Source organism: Canis lupus, chromosome 5, assembly GCF_048164855.1.
Source record: "Canis lupus baileyi chromosome 5, mCanLup2.hap1, whole genome shotgun sequence".
NCBI classification, from domain to species: domain Eukaryota; kingdom Metazoa; phylum Chordata; class Mammalia; order Carnivora; family Canidae; genus Canis; species Canis lupus.
The window spans coordinates 81,302,407-81,315,447 of record NC_132842.1 but is presented as its reverse complement, the minus strand read 5'-3'; the positions used below and the strand labels follow the sequence as shown (position 1 = coordinate 81,315,447).

General features: G+C 52.3%; 1 protein-coding gene across 4 annotated transcripts in view; it reads left to right on the top strand.

Annotated features, from left to right (window-relative positions):
• ACTL8 (actin like 8) overlaps nucleotides 1-13,041 on the top strand; it is a 64,572-nt gene that overhangs the window by 30,955 nt on the left and 20,576 nt on the right. Inside the window, exon 1 of one of the 4 annotated variants that reach the window (XM_072828110.1) lies at nucleotides 4,949-5,055. The exons of 2 other annotated variants lie outside the window; for them this stretch is intronic. The gene's annotated coding sequence lies outside the window, so the exon portion shown is untranslated. One more of the 4 variants, XM_072828109.1, reaches the window with a different exon arrangement.

Here is a 13,041-nt window from a genome sequence, read left to right as displayed (position 1 = left end):
AGGCTGAACCCCTGAGCACAGAAAAAAATGTGGCCTGGGAGGTCGCTGCTGGCCACGGGCATCCTCACCCACGTACCCCCTGCAAGTCGTGGGGCTGCCTGCGTCGGGGGTGCCGGCTGATTTGTCCCGGTGAGGCTAGGGGGTCGGGTCAGTGGAGTTCCCGGAGGCAGACAGCTGCAGGGAGGGGCGGCAGGCTTGTCCTCCTGAGGAGTCCCCACCTGGGCCATAGGGAGAGATGAGGGGGCCTGGGGCAGGGGGCCCCCCACAGGGGCAGATGCGCCCTGGCAGCGGTGCCCCTGTGGGGGGAAGGGAGGCGAGCGGCGGGCCACCTCCGGGCTGCGGGCAGCTCTGGACCAGTGGCCACCAGAGTGGGCTCCGTGGGTCCCCAGGCGGGTGTGGAAAGCCGTGGAGCACCTGCGACAGCAGCAGAACCTCACGCCCTCCGCTAAGGTCCTGTTTTGGTGTGTGTTCACCGAAGACCACGAAGTCTGGGAGGCAGCGCGCATTTATAATGATCAACAAACGCCTCCTGGGACGTGTGCACACCGAGGAGTTGGGAGACCATGGATCCCAGGGCACAAGCAATGCCAGCCCCCCACCCCCACCCCGGGAGGGCGGGGACCCGTGTCAAGGGAGGCAGGGACGCTGGTGTGGGTGGCGTGGCCCAGGCAGGGTGGTCGCCGGGCGGGAGTGACCGCCCCCATGCTCCTAGACGCGCCGGGGCCTCCTCCCACGTCCCCCCGTGGAGCAGCCCCTTCCGGTCCCACTTAGCTTTTATTTCAGCCTCTTTCATTCCCTTTAGAAAATACTTAATAATGTGTAGTTACTTCGTCTGTTTAACCTACCGCCTGTTTCGCCCTCGGACTGTAAGGTCCCCGGGGGCAGGGGCTGGACGTCTCCTGCACTGGACTCTCCCAAGCACCCAGGACGGCGCCTGCACAGGATCGGCGCTGCCACCTGGCCCCTGCGCAGTCGGTGCACGCGGGAGCACATTCTAGGTGTCTTCCAGGCCCCACGGCGGGAGACGTCGTTTTGTAGGTGAGAAACTTGGATTCAGAGAGGCTGAGTAATTTGCTCGAAGTCCCACAGCCAGTGGGGTACGGGCGCCAACATTTTCTGAGTGCCCGCCACGTAGATGTCTGGACTCCCTGTACCTCGACGCTCCCTATTGGCTGCGAAAAGCGAACCGAGGCTCAGGAGTGGCAAGGGACTTGCCCGAGGCCACTCAGCTAGGAGATGGAGGAGCTGGGGTTTGAACCCAGGTCCACGTGGGTCCTGAGCACAGTTTCTTTCCAGCGCCTCAGTACCAGTCCCTTCATTCTGGGTTAACTCCGGGGCCCGGTGGTGGCTCCGTCCACAGGGGGCACGTAAGGCCGCTCGCCGCACGGTAGGCTCCCCCGGCAGACACCCCACGGGCAGGGGGCGGCTGGCTCGGGCCGCCCAGTGGCGGGTGCTGGTCCACGGCCACCAGGCCCGGCTGATCCGCCTGCCTGACGAGGCGACTGATGTTTTATGCATGGCGCCTAATTTTGCCCTGGCGGTCCCTGGCTATATTTAACACCATTAATCATTATTGTTGGCTCCCAGGGGGATGGATCCCTGATTAGTGTCAGAAGCACATCACACGAGGGAGAGAGGGGGAAAAAATAAGAGCTCCCCCCTCCGCCCGGTTCTTCCTAACTGGAGCTGGGATGCGTGTTCGCCGCTCCCTCCTCTCCGCCATCTGGGGGGTGCGTGACTCCCACACCTCCAGCCCTGGGCCTGCCCCCCCCGCGGGCCCCCTCAGCGCCCCCTCCTCTTTGCATCAGGGACTGGGCGGCTCAGCCAAGCGAGGACCGCTGCTGCCTCAGTCTGAGTGCAAGGAAGGGCCCCCTGAGCACTTATTAGGCTCCTACTGTAGGCAGATGTCCCCGCCCAGTGCCTTAGAAGACGGGAGACACCAGGGAAGAGAAAGTGAGGACTGAGGACCCTGTCCTGCCATCACTAGTCACCTAGGTGGCGGCAGCCTAAAGGTCAAGGAGAGTCAAACAGAGGTCAGCAGAGGGCGGGGGGAGGGGAGACGCACCCAAGGGACAGGTGCCACCAGAGGACTCCGTGTCTTCTGCTGTAGGAATGTTCAAATCCAGCAGCTTCCCTGGAGAGGGGCTGGCCCTGAGGGGTCCCCAGTTGGGGGGAGGCTTGCAGTGGCCGACTGGGGCTCTCTCACCCTGGTGTGCGCGACGCATGTGACCACCTGCCGTGTGCACAGACCCTGTGCAAAGGTCTCTATCCGTAGAGTATTATTACTACGTGGGTAAAGACTGGAAACGGTTTTGATTTTTCCACTGGTTGCCTTTAACAGGATTTCTTGGAATTCTCCTTTCTTGGACCTTAATGTCTTCAGGCAGTTTTCAGTATTTTCTGGCCCCTTCCAGTTATAGAACATGGTCCAATCTGTATTAGGACCTCAGCTCTTCTATCCCGTCTAAAGCTCTCTACTCAACAACCACCCCCAAGCTTCCCCAGGTCCTCAGGAGGGGCAGAGGGCGGGGGGCTCACTCCTGAGTGGACTGGGCAGGTGGCAGAGGGTGGGGGGCTTCTACTCTGTGCATTCTGGGGGTCCTGCTGCTCTGATGGCACCTCCAGGTTCCTGCTTTTTGATAAAGCTCCCATCTCTGCGTGCATCACCTCTCCATGGCCAACACTCTGTTCTCTGTGAGGCCGACCTTCTGTGCACAATATGTGGGGGGAGAGTCGGTATTTAGGGCTGGTTCTGGTGCCTCCTGGTAAATCCTGGCAGGGGACAAGAGGGGGTAGTCTGACCCCAATTTGAAGCCATAACTTGTCAGTGCCCTATGGACTCTGAGAGTCCTTGACCCTCCTCATCTCTCATTTGGCCGCAGGTGTAATCCCAGGGCAGCCGGAAAAGTCTCATCCACATTGGTTACCTGCAGATTTCTCTTGTTGTCTTCTCAAAACCACCCCATTTGGTTTATGGGATTAGTCCCATCTCAGGTAAGGAAACAGAAGCTCAGAGAGGTGCAGTCCCTTGTCCAAGGCTGCTCAGCAGTGGACAGCAGATGAAATTCGAACCCAGGTCTGGCTGGGGCACCTGGGTGGCTCAGCCTTGGTTTCAGCTCAGGTCATGAACTCAGGGTCGTGAGGTGGAGCCCCGTGTCGGGCTCCATGCTCAGCGTGGAGTGAGCTTGACTCTCTCTCTCTCCCTCTGTCTCTGCCCCTCCCCACCACATGCTCACTCGCTCTCTCTCTCCCTAATAAATAAATCTTTAAAAAATAAAAATGAGACCCTTGCCTGAGAGCCTGGATTACGGAGTCCAGCTCCCTGGACTGGGATCTCAGGTCTGCCGTTTCCTAGCTGTGTGGCCTTGGGCAGAGTGACTTACTTCCTTTGCCCTAGTTTCCTCTTCGGTAAAACACAGTTGACAGTGAACAACACCCAGCGTTGTTGGGAGGATTAGATATATTATACCCTAGACTCATTATTCCATTTGCCACCAGGACTGTTGCTGGCATTGTCCACTGACTGCACTGGCCGTTCTAGGTCCCACAGGAGAGGTGGCTTTCAGGCCTCAAAGCCCAGAAAATAGATAGGAAGCAACCAAAACTCACCATAAGTTGTGTTCCCCTCATTGCTTTGGCTGCTAGGAAGCTCAATCAGACGGCTGCCAGTATGTAAGGCCTTCCTGGTCTCATCTTATTTTTTCTACTTTTCTTTTTTTCCTGGAATTTTTTTTTTTTAAACGTCATTGTGTCTTACTACCTACTGTATGAAGTTATAGGGCATTTTCCTGGTTGTCACAGACTGATATCGCCATCACAGGGGACGTTGAGGACAATGTAGAGATCCTAGAGACTTGTTCTTGCAGATGGTGCCTAGTCAGGGAAAAGCATATTTGAAAACCAACCACTCTGGTGTGTGAGCAATACTAGAAATTCCCTTTAACCCTTTGAATGCTGAGACAGCAGGACAATGCGCTGATAAGGTCTGCAAAGGGAAGATTACCACGTAGGGCCCTGTGTCAGCTTAAGGTTGTTGCAGAAAAGCCACAGTAGAGGCCTAAGCAAGAGAGAAGTTGATTCACTCCCTCCTTCAGGTAGTGTAGAGGTGGGGTCCGCCCTGGCCTGGCATGTGGCCCCATCTTCTCTCCGTTGCTGCTGTGTGTAGCTTCCATTCTCCAAGTTGCTCATGCTCCCAGATGGTTCCTGGAGCTCGCCAGCAGGTCTGCATTTCAGCCAGCAGAGGAGGAAGGATGAAGAAGGGCACCCTTCCTCCCATGAAGGTCACTACCTAGAAGCTGCAGATAGAACCCCCCCCCACCCCACCCCCGGCTCACCAGCTTTAGGGCCATGCCCAGCTTCTAGGGAGGGTTCATCCCTGCAAACCTGGCTTCCTCTGAGCTCCTTTCCTTTGCTGCAAACACTCCAACCACCTCCCAGGGTTCTTAGGAGGATTAAGTAAGAATGTAGTAAAATATAACAGGTGCTCTGCAAATGTAAATTTCCTTCTATTTTTAGGTTTCTCTTCCCTCCTTTACTTGGGAGGAAGAGGGAAGCTTTAGCTACACCAGGAAAGATATAGGAGCAATAAAAAAAAAAAAAAAAAAAAAAAAAAAAAAAAAAGAGCACTCTTTGGGAGACGATGTTGCAACACACACCAGAACTGCTGGGGGAACAGATTCCCTTTGGCTCCTCACTGCGAGGCTGTAAAGTGGAAACCAAAAAAGCACCGCCAAGGTCCCGGGTTGAGCACTAGAGGTTAGATAGGTGTAGACACAGGGTGTGGAGCCAGTGAGCTGGGAAGGGTGGTACGTGCCCTTTGGTTCCCGAACGCGGCTGTGATTGCCTTTCCGATGTGCACACTGCTTGTGCAGGGCGGGCTGGGTGTGCATGTGTGGCTCTATTCCTCCTTGAGATGAGCTTGGGCAATGCCAGGACTGCCCACGATGCAAACTGGCACGGGGTGCAGCACTGTGCAGCCTCTCATTCCCCTGACACCCGCTTCCTGTGGGGGCTGAGCCCCCAGGAGCCCCTCCGGGGCCTTTAGGAGCTGAGCTGGTGAGTGCGGGAGCCCAGCAGGCAGCTGGCTCTGCGCAGGGGAGGCTGCTGGGCGTGCGGCTCTCCAGGGGTCTCTCACCAGGGCGGAGATGAAGTCAGCAGTGGGGCAGCACATCCTGCAGACCCCAGCTGCCGCGGGTCCTGAGCATGCCCAGACCGACTCAGCAGCGGATGGTTTGGTTCCCTGGAGGGTGAAGGGGGAGGAACCAGAAGTGGCCTGGGTGGGCTTTAACTTGATGGAGGGGTGGGGATGGCTGTGTGTGTGTGTGTGTGTGTGTGTGTGTGCGCAGATCCTGGCACAAGAGATGCTAGAACTTTCCAACCTCCGGGCGCGCACAGCCACCATGTGGCTGGCCCAGGATTCAAATCCCAGATGCACTTGGCTTCACACACGGATGGTGTGCTTCTTGACCTTGTCTCCTAAATTCTTCCAGGTGGACCCTTCTGCAGCTGATAAGATGCTCTAGATTTAGCCTACTGGGCACGGAGGTTTAGGTGCCAGCTTTTTGGAGTATTAACTCATGCTCCTAGAGTTCGCTCGCTAGTTTCCAAGGTCAAGGCCCTTCTCTGGTTTCACTTTTTGCAAATCTTTCATTCCCAACCTTGCTGAATTTCCAGAATGAGAGAACTGGCACGTCTCCAGCACCCCAGTGGGAGCCCACCAGCCCTGAGGACCGAGGTTGTGGGGGAGGGGGGCGGAGAGGGGGAGGGGAGCCCATTTTGGCCCCTGCCCAGGTGCCTCTCTGCATGGGCCTCTCCAGATTGCAGCCAAGGGGGGCCTTCCCCAGTAGCCATACTGCAGGCCCCACATGCCCACCACCCAGGCTTAGAGCCCAGGTCGGGGGCACCTGTCTCGAAGAAGCACTTGGTTTAGCAGAAAGAACAAACTTCCAACCAGACTGGGTTGAGACCTGCATCTCTCCTGCCTCGCCAGTGGCCCAGGGCAAGTCCTGTTACGGCACCTCTATGGGCAAGAATGGCTGTGGCCACCTGCCGTCGCCCTGCTGGGATAGGTGCTTGGTACAGTAGCCGTTGGCGTAGTGCTGGGCCCCCTGTCTCTCCTGGGGACCGTGTGCTGGCAGCTGAGTGGGCCCATTCGCTGCCAAACTGACCTAGTGCCACGCTGGCATTTCCTGGGCCGTGTCCCAGGAAAGGAGGGGTCTGAAACCAACCTGTGCAGGAGATGCCACACTACACAGGCTCCCCCGGGGTCTTCCATATGCCAAAGAGCCTTGAGTCTCCAAGAGGGACAAGGTGAGGTAGGGAACAAACCTGTTGGAGAATAGGAGCTTCCTCTCATCCCTTCCATAGAACGCCATGTGGTGCATGGCCCGAGAGAACATTCTGGACACCTGGGGCCTGGGCAGGGGTCTAGCAGCGTTCCCTTCTTGCTGGTTGTCTGTGACCTCTCTGAACCTCAGCGTGCTTATACCTGTGAAGGTGAGAGAGGGACCCCCGCTCCTGGGTAGCTGCGATGGTAGGTAGAGCTGTTGGTACAAACACTCCGAGCATACAGTGGGTGCCCAGCAAACAGGAACTATGATTACCAGCAGAAAGGGGGGTGGGAGGCAAGAAGCCGAGGATTTGGCCCCATGGGAGACAAGGCGGGACCTGGAATAATTTAGAGACCGAAATGCTATCAGATCTGAGCAAGGAGAGGACAGAAAGGGGGCAGTTCCTTCTCCAAAGACGCTTTTTGTGTAGCCAAACCCTGGAGTGGATTCACGGTCCAGCTCATCCCCCACCACGACTTTGCTTTAGGGGCACCTGGGTTCTCTCTGGATCTCAAAGAATTAGCTAATTAGGCCGGTTCTGCCTAGAAGGCAGTTTGTCGGTTTGTAATTCTGTGAAATGTGCAGTGGAGCTAAGCCGCCTTAATCAGCCCTGGCTCTGCCTTCCGCCTCGTCCTAAGCGGCACAGACGTGGTGCTGCAGGATGGAGCCCACGGCCCCGCGTCCCTCCACCCTCGTGCCACCTGCGGGGAAGGCGGGGTGCCCACAGAGCTCACCGACAGGTGGGGGAGCCCCGGCGAACGTGTGTGGTTAGGATAGGCAGCCCCGGGGGGTCTGCAGGGGCAAGGGGACGCTCTGATCCTGGGAGGCAGGACTGGACAGCCTCTTGGTGGGGGTGTGGGCTCTCGGGGGAAGATTAACAGTTTACCTGGGAGGTACCGAGCACAGGAAAGGACATTAAACCAGCAAAAAGGGGCAGAGAGAGAGAGAGGGAGAGAGAGAGAGGAGGGGAGGGAGGGAGGGAGATCGAGATCTGAAAGGCCCATCGAGTTTTCTTGAAGCTCTAGTTTCAAGATTTGTTAGTCTGAGTCGTGCCCTAATTTCTACCAGGACGATTGAATCTCGTGTGATTGCCTTGCACTCATTCCTCACACGCTTTTCACGTGCCAAAACTAGGTTAGCTTTAAAAAAAAAAAAATCTTCTATTTTTGTTCCCCAGGTAAAGCAAGTTCACATCATCCTACCGTTTGTCTGGTCAAGACCCTTCTCTGGCTTCACTTTTTGCAAATCTTTCATTCCCAACCTTGCGGCCGTCCCCTCCCCACCGGGACGCACGTGCCTGTTGCCTGTCCTGCGATACGTGTGCATCCATATAAAATATGTAGGCTTTTGTGTTAACTTATGCCACCGGTCTCGTGCTACCGAGGAGCTCGGTTTATCTTTGTTAATCGTTTCAACCCAACGCTCTTGCAAAGTTATGTCTGTGGCCTGGATGTCCAGGGACAGGCCAGCTCTCCATGGATGTGTCCGGGTCTCCGTCTCCCCTTGAGTGGAACCCACATTGGTGGCATCTCCAGTTCTTGCTCCACAAACAAGGCTTCGGGGAATGTCCTCGTAAAGCCCCATCGGAGGCCTGGAGGGGGATGTTTCTCTGGGGGTGCAGACCAAGGAGTGGGGAAGCCCAGGCACCAGGTCGCAGCGGTGGTCCTGCTGGGTTTGCTCCCACAATTGGGGCCGAGAGCTACCCCACCCTGCATCCCTGTATCCTCCCCTGCCCCTGTCGGTAATTTTTTTTTTTTTTTCCCTGTCGGTAATTTTTAGTGTCGCTAAGCTGGTGCATATAGAACATCTCCTTGCTCTACTACGTGTGGTGCGGACCCAGGTGTGGTAGACACCTCTGCATGCTTGCGGGCTGTTTGGATTACCGGCCCCTGAACTGGCCAGTCTTACACTTTGCCCATTCCTCCATTTGTTGGTCTTTTTTTCTCTTGTTGGTTTGTAGGATTTCCTTACTTGTCACTGTTCGACGTTGCTGGGTTCTTCTGGTGTAGTGATATGTATCTGTTAAATGCATCTGTGCTTTCACGGAACAGGAATCGATCACTTTTATGTTGTTACATCTCTCACTCCTGTTTTTTTTTTTTTTTTCTGCAGTTGGCCTTAGAAATTGTGTGTATGTGTGTGTGCGTTTTAAAAGCCCTTCCCGATGCCAAGGCCAAAAAGACTCTCCTATGACTTCTCCCTTAGCTTTATAGTGGCACTTTTTAAATTTAGGACTTTGATCCGTCTGGATCCTGTCCTGTGTTCTCCATCTGGCGAGCAGGCCAGTATAAATCAGTCCCACCCCCTGCCCCCAACCACCACATTTTATCCTTTTTCCTCCGGTTTAGGGACCACCTTTATCAGGCTTCACCTTGGCACACAAAGGAGGTTCCCATGTCTGATCTCTCTTAGCTGTCCTGCTGTTCATCTGTTTTTATATGAGCATTATAGCTGTTTTTATTGCCCTACGTCTGGGAGAGTCCTTCCTTTCTTGGAGGCTGGATGGAGCCTTTGTTCTTCTCTTCAGGATGGAGCGATTTTCTTTGTCCAGATTATTTTAGAATTGCTTGATCGAATTCTGGCTGTAATTTTTACTGACATTGCATTAAAATTTCTGGATTAATTTGGGGAGTTAACATCTTAACAATGTTCACATGACATTTAGAATTCCTTTATTATTATTTTTTTCCTTTTTGGTCATTTGATAACTTAAAACTTTTCCTCATCCAATTCCTGGGCATTTGGGTCGATTCTAAAACAGGATATATCTTTTAATTGATGACACGAGTGGTGTCTCTCTTTGGTTATTGCCAGTATAGAAGGATGCTGTTCATTGTTCTGAACATGTTTCCACTCTGGTTGACATTTTTTCTGTCGATGCTGACATTATTATCTTAAATGTGAACAGTGTTAGTTTTTTCTCTCTTCTTCCGATTATTTTATGTTTTATTTATTCTTGTCCGACTGCGTGGGCCAGCACTTTTAGTGCCATATTGAATAGTATATTAGCAATGACGGCAGGCTCTTTGCCTTATTCCCAATATAAAGAGGAACAGGGCTAAGATTTTCACCTAAGGAAGGATTTGCTGTAGGTTTTATGATGTAGCATTGATCCAGTTGAGGAAATTCTCTTCAATTCCTTGTTGAGTTTTTAAAAATGGATGTTAAATTTGATCAAAGACGTTTTATCAGTCTATTGTTAAAATTCTTGCACTTCTGTGCTAAACACTACTGTCTAAAAGTGATTATAAAGTTTCTATGTGCCAGTGTTATAGGTGCCTTATAGGCATTAACTCAATCCTTGCAAAAGCTCTGAATGAGGCAGTATTTTTTTATCCCTTCCTTGGACGAGACAAAGGAAGACGTAGAGAGGCTAATTAACTTGCCCAGAGTCACACAGCTAATCAGGCCCTATTGTAGCATTTGTAGGGCCAGGGAAAGAGTATAAAAGAATAGTCCTATATCAATTCTAAATATATAGACAATGGAATATTACTAAACCATAAAAAAGAATGAAATCTTGCCCCTTGCAGCAACATGGATGGATCCAGAGAGTATAATGCTAAGTGAAATAAGTCTGAGAAAGACAAATTATCATATGATTTCACTCAATGTGGAATTTAAGAAACAAAGCAAATGAACAAAGAAAAAAAAGAGCCAAACAAATAGTCTTAACTATGGGGGACAAACTGGTGGTTACCAGAGGAGAGGTGGGTGGGAGGGATGTTAAATAGGTGATGAGGATTAAGAGTACATTTATGATGAGGACTGAGAAACGTGTAGAACTGTCAAGTCACTACATTTTACACCTGAAACTAACATAACGCTGTATGTTAGCTATACTTCAATAAAAAAATTGAAAAACTCTTCTAAAACAAGCAAAAAATCCCCTACCCATTTATACCTTAAATTTCATTTTGATTTAAAAATAAAGTTATAAAACAAGTTAACAAACTGTTAAATAAAATATATTCTATCCTCCAGTCTCAGAAATCTACCTTGATAAAGATCAAATCTACAAGATACCAAGATCACCGAATTTAATTATTACCACACATTTCATTATTCTGTTAATAAGCCAGAAGTTTTTGGATGAGTAATGAAGTCATACATAATTCATAAATTACATATTTATTCCACAAAACTGACTTATCTGGCCTCCGATTCAGTGAAATAACTAAATTTTGTTGTAATCAAGGCTTTCCCATAATTTGTGTTCTATTGATAGCAGTGAGATAAGAGATGAAAAAAATAAAACATAATTACGTACGAAGTATACAAAATTAAACTTTTATGAACTATAAATTAAATATAAAAAGAAAATAAGAAGAATTTCTTAAGCTTTCCAAAGTTTTTCATCTAAAATTCAAAATGGTCTGTAAACATTACAAGGCAAAGTATGCATCAATAAAAATTTTAAATGCAAAATTATTTGAAGACTGAACGTGCCTGTCCTTTGAAGACATGATTCTAGCATTCACTGTCCATGTAGTCGCCAATGTAAATAATTGCCTCTAGACCCAGGTCCATATAAATGTTAAAGGTCATGTGAATTGTTCAATGTTCAGATGTCCCCGAGCTGCCACCCGAGGCGGCTGGGAATGCGGTTCCAGTCCGGCTAATTCACAGGTGCCTCTACTCCCGCAAATGGGAGCCTGCGGGAAGCGAGGAAATAAATGCTCCTTCCTTCTGCGAGAGTCTGTTGCAGGGGAGCTGGGAGGGAGGTTTGAGACAGTGGTTCCTCTTTCCTCTTTGCAAAGTACCTCTGCTGCCCCGTGCCTCCTGCAGCTCAGCGCGGGGTCCTCTGAGTCCCCAGCCTTTGCACTCCGGTGGCCTCTTTTGTCTGTGATGTTGAGTAGGAGCTTCCGCATGTGCTTCGTCTCTGGGACCCGAATGGCCTTAGTCATGAGAGTGGATGATGGCTCGTGTGGCCGAATGGCCGAGGATGTGTGTGTGTGTGTGTGTGTGTGCACACACACGTGTGTGGCACATAGTCATCGGGGGTGGAGTCCAGGGCCCCGGACAGGGTTCAAGGGAGTTACGCAGCTAGTAGCAAGCAGTGGAGGGGTTGGTAAGCTGTGCCACCTGACTGACCCGGCTGCCGGTCTACTGGGTTTCTTTAACTCGACTCTTACCCTGGTTCGCTGACCCTTTATGTCGGGGCTTTATCACTTCTGTTCATAAGTGGATGCGCTTATGGGTTCCCTTGCTCACAGTATCCTTAGTCACTGTGGAATTCAGGTTATACTCAGTTCATAAAAAGAGATCGTGCTTTCCTTTTCTCCTCTGTTCTGTAACGGAGGGATAATCCACTTGGCAGAGCTCACCTCTGTGCTTTCCTCCGTGCTCACCTCGGTGCTCTCTTCTGTGCTCACCTCCGTGCTCACTTCCGTGCTCTCCTCCATGCTCACTTCGATGCTCTCCTCCGTGCTCACCTCTGTGCTCTCCTCTGTGCTCACTTCGGTGCTCTCCTCCATGCTCACCTCTGCTCTCCTCCATGCTCACTTCCGTGCTCTCCTCTGTGCTCACCTCGGTGCCCTCCTCCATGCTCATCTCTGTGCTCTCCTCTGTGCTCACTTTGGTGCTCTCCTCCGTGCCCTCCCCCGTGCTCACCTCTGTGCTCTTCTCCGTGCTCACTTCCGTGCTCTCCTCTGTGCTCACCTCGGTGCTCTCCTCCGTGCTCTCCTCCATGCTCTCCTCTGTTCTCACTTTGGTGCTCTCCTCCGTGCCCTCCCCCGTGCTCACCTCTGTGCTCTTCTCCGTGCTCACTTCCGTGCTCTCCTCTGTGCTCACCTCGGTGCTCTCCTCCGTGCTCTCCTCCATGCTCACCTCCGTGCTCACCTCTGTGCTCACTTCCATGCTTTCCTCCACGCTCACCTCGGTGCTCTCCTCTGTGCTCACCTCGGTGCTCTCCTCCATGCTCACCTCCGTGCTCTCCTCCATGCTCACCTCCGTGCTCACCTCTGTGCTCACTTCCATGCTTTCCTCCATGCTCACCTTGGTGCTCTCCTCTGTGCTCACCTCTGTGCTCACTTTGATGCTCTCCGTGATCACCTCTGTGCCCTTGTCTGTGCTCACCTCGGTGCTCTCCTCTGTGCTCACCTCGGTGCTCTCCTCCATGCTCACTTTGATGATCTCCGTGCTCACCTCTGTGCCCTCCTCTGTGCTCACCTCGGTGCTCTCCTCTGTGCTCTCCTCCGTGCTCACCTCCGTGCTCTCCTCCATGCTCACTTCCGTGCTCACCTCCATGCTCTCCTCCGTGCTCACCTCCGTGCTCACTTCTATGCTCTCCTCCATGCTCACCTCCGTGCTCACTTCTATGCTCTTCTCCGTGCTCACCTCCGTGCTCACTTCCATGCTCTCCTCCCTGGTCACCTCCGTGCGCTCTCCTCCGTGCTCACCTCCATGCTCACTTCCGTGCTCTCCTCTGTGCTCACCTCAGTGCTCTCCTTTGTGCTCACCTCGGTGCTCTCCTCCATGCTCACCTCCGTGCTCTCCTCCATGCTCACCTCCGTGCTCACCTCTGTGCTCACTTCCATGCTTTCCTCCATGCTCACCTCGGTGCTCTCCTCTGTGCTCACCTCTGTGCTCTCCTCCGTGCTCACCTCTGTGCTCATGTGTGCTGATGGCCCTTTGAGGAAGTATCTTTGATTACCATTTCGATTTATTTAATAGATTGGTCTGCTCAAATTTTTTGTTTCTTCTTTTACCT